This window comes from Barbus barbus (assembly GCF_936440315.1).
Source record: "Barbus barbus genome assembly, chromosome: 24".
NCBI classification, from domain to species: Eukaryota; Metazoa; Chordata; class Actinopteri; order Cypriniformes; family Cyprinidae; genus Barbus; species Barbus barbus.
The window spans coordinates 26098811-26109653 of record NC_136752.1 but is presented as its reverse complement, the minus strand read 5'-3'; positions in this window follow the sequence as shown (position 1 = coordinate 26109653).

Here is a 10843-nt window from a genome sequence, read left to right as displayed (position 1 = left end):
CAGTTTAACTGCATTTATTAAACTGCATATTTTCCATATCTCTTCTTAGTGTGTTTACAGTCACTATTAAAGTTTGGCTTTAATTTTCTTAATGCCTCTAGTGCTTTAGGATGTTTTGTGATGACTAACATTAGTTTGTACAAAATATATAATCATTCAACTGTTACATTTGTCACAGTACATTTGTAATTATCAAGTGTGGGTGCTACAAATGTAACATCCTTTGTGTATTTCTAGTTTTATTGTTAACATTTAATTGACACAGCTAATGACTGAAATTATATTCATCTTTGATACGTTAAAGATGTATATTTTAGATGTTAAAACATTTTCTTAATTAAAAACTCAAAACTGTTTCTTATGAGTAAACTTTCACTTGGCATATGAGATATCTGACTGAGCTATTATATTATCAGGCTGGCTCTGAGAAACATTGATAAATGGCTTTTAATTAAAGACAGCATAATGAGTCTCATGAATAAATAAGCGGTAGCTGCATAGCACCATATAAGCCTACTAATGGGTTTCAACATGCATTATTGTTTTGTTATAAACCGGAACACGAAGCAAGTAATATCTGTAGCATCCCGGTATTTATCATATTTATTGTCATCTTTCTCCTTCCCTGGGGAAATCGTACCTCTGGCACGCTTGGAAAAAAGAAAACACAACGTATCCATCATGCTTGTGAAGCTCGAATGCAATGAATTATACAGACATCTTGCCTCTAAAGCTGAAATCCCCGTTCATAATTTATTCAGTCAAAAAAGTGAAGCTGTTAGAGTCATCGCTGCGCATATGTAGACACGATAAACAGGGAGAATGAGATGCAGGGTGCAGAGTTGAGCTCAGATGGGTCCCCAGAATATTGTCAGGTTTGTTTGGATTTAATCAAAGTCATTTGCATGCAGAAATAAAAGACTGTGGTCAGCAGAAGATTTATACTGGCTTTGATCATCTCCTTTTTTGGATCCTCGGCATCATAAAACCAACTATGTTGCTGAATTTCTATGGAATATTGCTAGTGGTCTGAGGGTGGGTGGTTGTAATGTGAATATATTGTGTGACAGCTTCCTCATGAAATTCCAAAGCGCTTTGTCAGCATGCATACAGCATATATGTCAGATATTATATGTCACAGTCTATAAAACAGTAGGCTATGGCACAGAAATAGCTCCTGTTCTCTTATATAAATGCGGAGTATTGTACATACACTCACTACACAATACTATATAATCATTAATTAGTTACTTTTTGTATGTAGTTTTGGGACTTTGGCGCCCCCTGCAGTCCAGTGAGTGGACTTCACTGTCATAATTACAGTGTACAGCTGTACACGTGCATTTGTTGCTGCTGTAAAGCAATCTGCTCCATATGCCCATAATTAATCTAACTGATACAATATGTGGTAAAATTAGCTTTTCACAGTCCAAGAATAACAAATCTATTTGCTCTCTATTTCTAAAGGAAGTTGCCACTAAGTCTTGCTCTATTGCTTATTGGTACACATTTGTTAATAATATTAAGTGGGAAAGTGTTTGGTTATTTTTAAGTTTTTTGCTACAAACAAGGTTAAAGAAATCTCTTTCAAAATAATTCATAAATTCTACCCTTTTAAAAAAATGTTCAGTATGTTTAAGGATATTGGTGTTTTCACATTTTTGCATGTTTTTCGCATTGTGTGAAAAACTTAAAGAAATAATGGTGCTATAAGTGGTTCTTTGGCTCGTAGTCATAGGGGAATCTTGGTGCTTCAGTGGTTCTTCAGCAGTTCTTCACCGGTTCTTTGGCATGACTGAGGGGCTATATAGCACCGCTACCATATACAGAACCCGTTAAGCTCCTGTATGGTTCTTCAGTGGTTCTTAGGGGTGATTAAGGTGCTATATAGCACCACTGACGTACAAAGAAGCTGTTAACCCGTTTAAAGGTTCTTTACAAGCCAATGGTTTAGCACCATTTTTGTTGAAGAAATACAATGCAATATGGGACCTCTTATGATTCTACATAGCACCATTTGACAAAGGTGCTGTATAGCACCTTTAAAGATATGCTGCTATATAGCACCATAAGTGGTTCCCCTATGATTACGAGCCAAGAACCACTTTTAGGAGATGGTCCTCACTGCAGAACACAAGATCCAGGGGGCGTGGTTGGACCTAGAGCCAACTCCTCCCACCTTAAACCTAAACCTACCTGTCTCCACCAACTGATCCCTAAACCTACCCATCTCCACCCCCTATATGTGGATCCAACCCCGCCCCCTGGATCTTTGTTCTGCAGTGAGGGGCTACTGACTTTTAGTGCTATATAGCACCATTTTTTGTTTTTTTAGAGTGTATGATGTATCTATTATCAAAGAAAAGGTACTCTTTCATTTTAATTTGGATTTTGAAAATGTAGTTTTTGGATATTTTAATTATGATCGTGTGAATAACAACGCTTTTTTTATTAATCTGCTTATTTTATCATAGTTTTCTAACAAAAAGCCCTGTTTTACAGTGGTTTATACAGAATTGGAAAACTATTTTTGTACTATTCAACACAGTACAAATAGAAAGGCAAATAAAACTGTCCACTTGTGTTCTATCTTCAAAATCTTTGAATGATATAAAGGTCCTCCATGTCTGTGATTGTAATTTCTTTTTAGATTTTCTTTCTTCTCTCCATTGTTCCTCTGGCTTTATGATGCCGTACTGTTTTGTTTTTGTCATTTAAAGCATAATTTAAAAACAAAACGTACATTCTTCCAGTACGACAACAGACATTTGGGAATGAAAACAGAAGCCATTCGCATTATTAGAAGTCAGTGTGAACTTGCATTTCAAGGTTTAAAAAAATAAAATAAAACTTATCCTACAGTTGCTTAAATTGAGGATTATATTACAAACTGCTTCAGATATGACACTTGCAAAATATTATAATACTGTATTTGTTGGTTTTAACTTACTACAAGTAAAAGTTATTCATGGACTCACAACATCAAATAATATATTTCATATGAGCATGGCACCCTCAGGCTTTATTTATATTAGAGACACAGATCATTTTCTTATTGTGGGTCTCTGGTCTACATTAGACGAATATCCAACAAATAAAGAAATAGGGAGATATTAGGGAAAGTAAATCGTGAGGTTTTTGAGCAGTTTTGAAGAGTTTAGGTGTTTTGAAAGGGTGTATAGTGCAAAAAAAGACCCACGTGCAGTCTAAAGATATAGAAGTAAACAGCAATGAATTACTACACCTTTCAGAACTGACTTTTTTACTATAAGAATATACTACCATTTTCAATGTTTCAAAGGAGTGTCTAATACCTAATCTGCCTTTATTTGATCAAGAATACAATAAACAACGTGAACATCTGCGCTTTTCCAGCCTTGAGTCCTGTTCTCATTATAAAAGCCCCTGAGAGGAATATGTGTGAGAGTTGAAGCATTCAGACAAACTAGATAATGTAGACTACAATAGGGGAACTGAAATAGACAGAAGAAGTGCTCAGTAGAGAAGTTATTCTCCCTTTACCCACTGAAATCACTTTATATTTCATCCAAGACACAGGCAGCAGTTTCAGGTCAACACAGCAAACTTACTTTGCTGCAGTACGTGAGCATCTAAAGACTCAAGCTGACTGTAATAGTGTGTGGAAGGTTTATTGAATAGAAATGTTGACACTTGACACTGGGGGAAAAAGGTCCATGTAGTAGGAGCAATACAATATAGAGAGTTTTTCATTCTTGCATCTCAGAAAAAAAGGAGTTATGAATCCAGACATATCCACAGGGGTAAATAAATGCTGCAAATAAATGGTTCATTTGAAAAATAGAACAATAAATAAATAAATAATAATATGTAAATCTAAAACTTTATAAATGAATTCAACTTCAGGACAAAATGTTAAAATTAGCAAAGGCAAAATAAAAAAACTATTTCTTTCAAAAATACAAATGCTTGTTATATATTAAAAATGTATATAAATATAAAATATAAAAATATATAGATGCAAAAAAAACTTTAATGTTGGCTACATTGTATATACTGTGACAATATCCAGAAATCTTTCAAAAGTATTGATAGGTCAAAATCTTATAGTTTTACTTTTTCACCAGAGATGACTAAGCGCCAATCCATCATTAAAAATTGAATCCCTGACATTTTTATTCAGGTACTTCTATTATTATTCACAGCAGACTTACAGCATGTTATCAGCAAACTGACAAGGCAATTTATCACCATAATAAGTGCAATATTAAATATTTTGGATTAGGCTATATAACCTCTATATATATATATATATATACACTGCCCTCCAAAAGTTTGGAAACACCCCTGGCAAAGTGTGGTTTTGGACAATATCAGCATAAATCCTTATCATTTTTTGGTGCAAATACATTAAAGTAACTTGACATTATCATTGAAGACCAGCAATAAAACATAATAATGACAATATATGCATGTCAAAGTCAGACATGTCCCTTTGACAGCTGTGATGCCTGGTTACTGGTTTAAACTTGGCCCTGGTTTTTAAAAGATTTTTGGGTCAGCACACCTTAATAGCTTCAACAATTGATTACAAATGTGTTTTCGTTGTAGTTTCGTAGTTTTAATACCCCTTTAGTTCATTTACCTCAACTAAATGAAAATGTGACATGTTGCCTTGACAACTAGCTGAAGTACAATGAGTTTAAGTTTTTTAATATATTTTAGTTAATGTTTATATTAAGTAACAAACATGTTTTTAATGGTTTTCATTTTACTGATGTAAACCAGTGGATTTGGTCACACTGGAAATCTGCTAAACATGCAGCAGGAGAAACCGCTTCTGCAGAACCATGTGAGAATAACTCTGTTTTACAGACAGTTCATAATCAGCCTCCCGTCTTTCAGATAATCTGATGGATTCAGCACTCGAGGGAGAGGGCGATGAAATGAGAGAGATGCTGATACAAGACAATATCAGCCAATTAAGTGACTTAATCCAATCCTTCCAAAAGTTTCCACATCAAAGACGACCTGCTGATCCCCTTTAATTCAACAATTACCCTCCGAGATCACGCTTGTCATCTGATCACAGCCCAGGTGCCCTATCTGAAATCGATCAGACATCACCGATTACCTTTGCAGTCCTGATCCAGATGAGAACTCGCAGTGGCAGAGGTGTTTAACTGAGATCTGACATTCGAACACTGTGCACCAGACTGATCCCTCATGTCTCGAGGCTACGAGCATGAACTCCCATTTGGATAATATGATCTGAGGAGGTATAAACATTGGCCTGGTGTTCCAGCATGACCTGCGGCATTCACTGCTGTGTGAAACTAAATGAAGAGAGAAGAAAATGTTAGACTTTATCAGAGATTTGAAAGGTTTGATCACCTTTCAAAGATGAATGTTAATGAAGTAGACCGAATGCTGCCCTATATCTCTTTTTACATCATCTCTGATAAGAAAAAATGATAAGAATTCAGACTGACAACAGTAATGCATGTGATTGACCGCTTTCATCAGGTAAACATCATACCTTTGCAAGTTTACAAAAACAACTAAATAACTGTGTCTGACATTGACATTTGTTAGTAAAAGAATATAGGCTACACTACTGTTCAAATGTTTTGTAAGATTTTTTAATAATAATAATACTTTCATTCAGGAGGAAAGCATACAATTGAAAGACATTTATACAATTATTTATTGTTATAAAACAAAGGCGTAGAATCTATCATAAATGCAAAAATGTTGGGGTAGTTAGATGGTATCGCAAATCATTTGATTCTTGGATGGAACAGCAGCTAAGCTAATTATGTCTCTATTTGTTTCTCTGTTTCTGCCAGTTACTGAAGCGTCAGTCTGGATCCAACCCTTAAATGATCTGAGATGACCAAACACCTGAGAAGAGATGATGCCAACCCCTCAGAGGATGCCAACCCTCAGATAACATACAGAATAACCAAATTTTGTCATACCATAAATTTTGTTTACCATAAGTTAAATATATAAGTTTCTACAATATATACATATATTGTGGAAACTTAATTTCCTGTAAAGCTGCTTTGCAACGATTTGTATCGTAAAAAGCGCTATGCAAATAAACTAGAATTGAATTTAATTGAATTGTACGGTGGCCGAGAGAGCTCAACGCGCTGCAAATAAAAAAACTGCCTGCAAATTAAGAAAACAACTTTCGTCAATTTGACAACACACACTCTGCAAATGCATACAACACAACCAAACAAAGAAATGCACTGCAAGTAGAAAAAACGCCTGCAAATTAAGAAAACAACTTTAGTCAGTTTGACAACACACACTCTGCAAATGCTCACAACACAACCAAACAAAGAAGTGAAGTGACATGTGGCCAAGTACGGTGACCCATACTCGGAATTTGTGCTCTGCATTTAACCCATCCAAGTGCACACACACAGCAGTGAACACACACACACAGAGCAGTGGGCAGCCAATGCTGCAGCACCCGGGGAGCAGTTGGGGGTTCAGTGCCTTGCTCAAGGGTCTCACCTCAGTCGTGGTATTGCGGGTGGAGAGAGCGCTGGACATTCACTCACCCCACCAACAATCCCTGCCGGACTTGAGACTCAAACCCACGACCTTTAGGTTATAAGTAGGACTCTCTATCCATTAGGCCACGACTGCCCCTGAAGAAGCACACTGCAAATAAAATTATTTTTGTATTGTGAGCATTTGCAGTGTTTCTCTTTATTTGTTTATGTTGTGAGTATTTGCAGCACCTGCTGTCAAACTGATGAAGATGTTTTCTTGATTTGCTGGTGCTTTTTCTATTTGCATGTGTTTTCTGAAGTAGCAGCGTTGAGCTCTCTCGGCCACCGTAGAATTAATTCATATTGGGACTTCAAAGCGCGTAACACGAATAATTTGATTTAGATCGGAACTTCGGAGCGGGTTAGAGAATCATTTCACAAATTGAAAGATTTGTGATACGTGCTCCGAAGTTCCGATCTAAAATGATGGTTCGCAAATCATTACTCAAATCAGGACTTGAAGCGCAGATCATGAATAGTTTGATTTAGATCTGAACTTTGGGGCGCGGATCGCGAATCATTTGAATTAAATCGGAACATCAGAGTGGGTTTGTGAATCATTATTCAGATCGTGACTTTGGAGCGCAGATTGTGAATCATTTGATTTAGATCAGAACGTCGGAGGAGGTTCGCGAATCTTTTGGTTCAGATCGGAACTTCGGAGCACAAATCGCAAATCATTTGATTCAGATTGGGACTTTGGAGCGCAGATTGCGAATCGTTTGATTTAGATCGGAACTTCGGAACAGGTTCAGGAATCACTATTCAGATCAGGACTTTCGATTTGATTCAGATTGGGACTTCGGAGCACGGATCGCGAATCATTTGATTTAGATCAGAGCTTCGAGCAGGTTCATGAATGAATGAATTAATTAATTAATTAACATTATATAAAAATACATATTTATATACAAATTTATATAAATATCCCAAATTTCTATAACTGATTTACCCTTTGATAGAACTGACCATAAATGCTTATTATTATCTGTATTATTATTGTAAAGTTACAATATAACCGCAATGACCCGGGAAAGAAAAGAAAAAAACTTTGATAAAGTTGGCCGTTCAACTTTAGTCTCTTGAAACAGAACAAAATGAAGATTGAAATGAGCCCTCTGGCTTGTCCTTGTTATTCAATTACATGAATACCAGTCTAATTCTAATTCAGTGAACAGTCTACATCATTTAGTCTTAAAAATGCCAATGGGAGCATTCAGAGTGAATCACACTACTTGTTCATGTAAATGAATGTGACCTGTATTTAATCAGGTTTCTCATTTTCTGCTTTCGATACCTTTTTATGTTGTGGTTATTCTTTGTGTGCATGACCTACGACAAAAAGTGCATGGGATGAACAAAGTGAACATGCTTTTGTTTCCGTTATTCTGTGTATGTTTGGACCTCCAGTTGAGTTTGTTTGTTTGCATGCATAGATTGAAGCCTCCTCTGCCTGCCGCACTCAAAATAATTGAAATGTGAAGGTCACATATAAAGGCCTGTCATCAACGTCTAGTGTCTGATGTGCAAATGAAGCAAACCGCATGCAGCCCTGAAGAGCAAATGGATTTGAGTTATGTCAGATCCATTATAATGGTATCTGATCTACATTAAAACACTTATGCTGTTGTTCACACTGGCAGCGTCTCTGTCTTTGATTGACGATGACATTATGCATGGCAGCCCATCTGCTGGATGTATACAAATTAAGAGTTTGATTAAGGGTTATATTAATTTTACGGGTTTTTTTTACATAAAGGACAAGAAAAAACATACTACAAATCAGTGTGAGAGAAAGTCAACCTCTTTAACTCGTATATATACACCAATACATAGTATATACATATGTGACCCTGAACCACAAAACCAGTCTTAAGTCGCTGGGGTATATTTATAGCAATAGCCAAGAATACATTGTATGGGTCAAAATGATTGATTTTCCTTTTATGCCAAAAATCATTAGGACATTAAGTAAAGATCATGTTCCATGAAGATATTTTGTAAATTTCCTACTGTAAATATATCAAAACTTAATTTTTGATTAGTAATATGCATTGCAAAGAACTTCATTTGGACAATTTTAAAGGTGATTTTCTCAGTATTTAGATTTTTTGCACCCTCAAATTCCAGATTTTCAAATAGTTGTATCTCGGCCAAATATTGTCCTGTCCTAACAAACCATACATCGATGGAAAGCTTATTTATTTAGCTTCTGCTTCTTTGCATCCATCTAAATTTGGTGATTCACAAAAGTAGGATCTGTGCTTTTCTCTGTAAAGATACAAACGAGCAAATCAGCTTTATTTTGCTTAAAATGTTGTTGTTGAAGAAACCACAAAAGAGACAACTTTTAAAACTAGTACTCTGCTAAAAGGATTTTTAGGGTTGATGTGCTGAAGATTAAACACTTTTTCTGAAAATTCCAGGTGTTTTTCAGCTCTTCGAATGCTGATGCCTTGAATTAATCATCACAGTATCTGCTCAAACTGCTATGAAACTCCTCTGAACTCTGAATACATTAGAGGTACTTTAGTTTAAAGGCTACAAACCGTGACTCTTCATCTTCACACTCACCATCCCTAGGAAAAAGATGAATGAATGTTGCAAACGTATGCATAAATGGACAAGTAGGGATAGGCTACACTGCAGCATGTGAATTGAGTGCACTATAAGCATCATTGCACTAGGTGGAGCTGTTCCTTACACAGTTTTTCATACTAGAACCACAACCTTAGAAATGTGTAAATATTGACAGATGTTTATGTTCACCAAGACTTCAATTATTTATTATTATTATTTAATATTAGCTACATACAGTAACATTGTGACATTATTACAATTGAAAATAACTGTTGAATATTTGAATATATTTTAAAAATGGAAAGGAAAGGGGTGTGTGGGCAAGTATAGTGACCCATACTCAGAATTTGTGCTCTGCATTTAACCCATCCAAGTGTACACACAGTAGTGAAGCAGTTGGGGGTTCGGTGCCTTGCTCAAGGGTCTCACCTCAGTCGTAGTATTGAGGGTGGAGTGTTGGTTATTCACTTCCCCAGCTACAATCCCTGATGGACCTGAGACTCGAACCCACGACCTTCGGGTTACAAGTCCAACTCTCTATCCATTAGGCCTCGACTGCCCGAAAATGTAATTTATCCCTGACAAAGCTGAATTTTCAGCAGCCATTTCTCCAGTCTTTAGTCTCACTTTTAATCAATTAAATGCATCCCAGCTGAATAAAAGCATTAATTTCTAGAAAATGAAATCTTACTAACCCCAATCTTTTGAAAGGTATAGTGTATCACAAAGTAAGCCTATTTCTGTTTCTTGCCAAATATGAACACCCATACTTACCTGCTTGCATTTTAATTGCCCAATAAGAGACAGATCTTGCACTGCATGTTTAAAATAGAAAACTATACAAATAATAAAATGTTAATTGGATAAAAATCCATTTAAATGTTTAAAATGTAACAAAAATCATATTAATATTACAGTTCAAATTAAAAGAGAATATTACTTTTTGAATAGAATAGAAGCTAAAAATATGCATGTACTTCTGTGAAATTTCTTTGTATTAAAGGCTTAGTTCTCACTTCTTCCCCTTTCTTGAAAATAAGCAAGACAAATACAATTTGTACTAAGAAGGGCATTCTGAAAAACCTCATTATAATTTTTTTCTTTTGTATGTGTTTGGGGCACTGTACTAATTCACCATTTAAAACCAGTTATAGGCACACACTTTATTCATTATCTGTCTATTATCTTATCCACAGACGAGGGACGAACAGCGGGAGTGTGAAAACAAGAGAGAAAGAGACGGACTCATTAAATATTTATAATCCTGCAGTCCCATCCATTCAGTGGTGCTAAGCACTGTCAAACACACAGCATTCATCATGGGAGCATTAGCCCTCTTTTCAAAAGACCAATTGTATTTTACCTCTCAATGGCTTACGCAGGAACAGGAAGAGCTACCAGCGGTGGCAAATCAAGGACACAGCAAAACTTGAAGATATGTGTTATCTTTACATTGCATGGATTTGTGTCATGATGTGCTGAACTTTCTCACCCTACTGTTTCCCCCTGAACGTTTTCTTAGACATGCATGTGCCTGACTGACCTCTGTTATGCAACACTGAGTTCCAGACTGTGTTCTGCCCTGCCGAGGCACCTCATTATGCAACCAGTTCTGCTGAAAGGCGTGCCACTAGAAAAACGAATAGTCTACTGTATTCTCCTGATTTTACAGTAAAGGTACATATGACCTTGCCAACCTTTTTGATTTCACA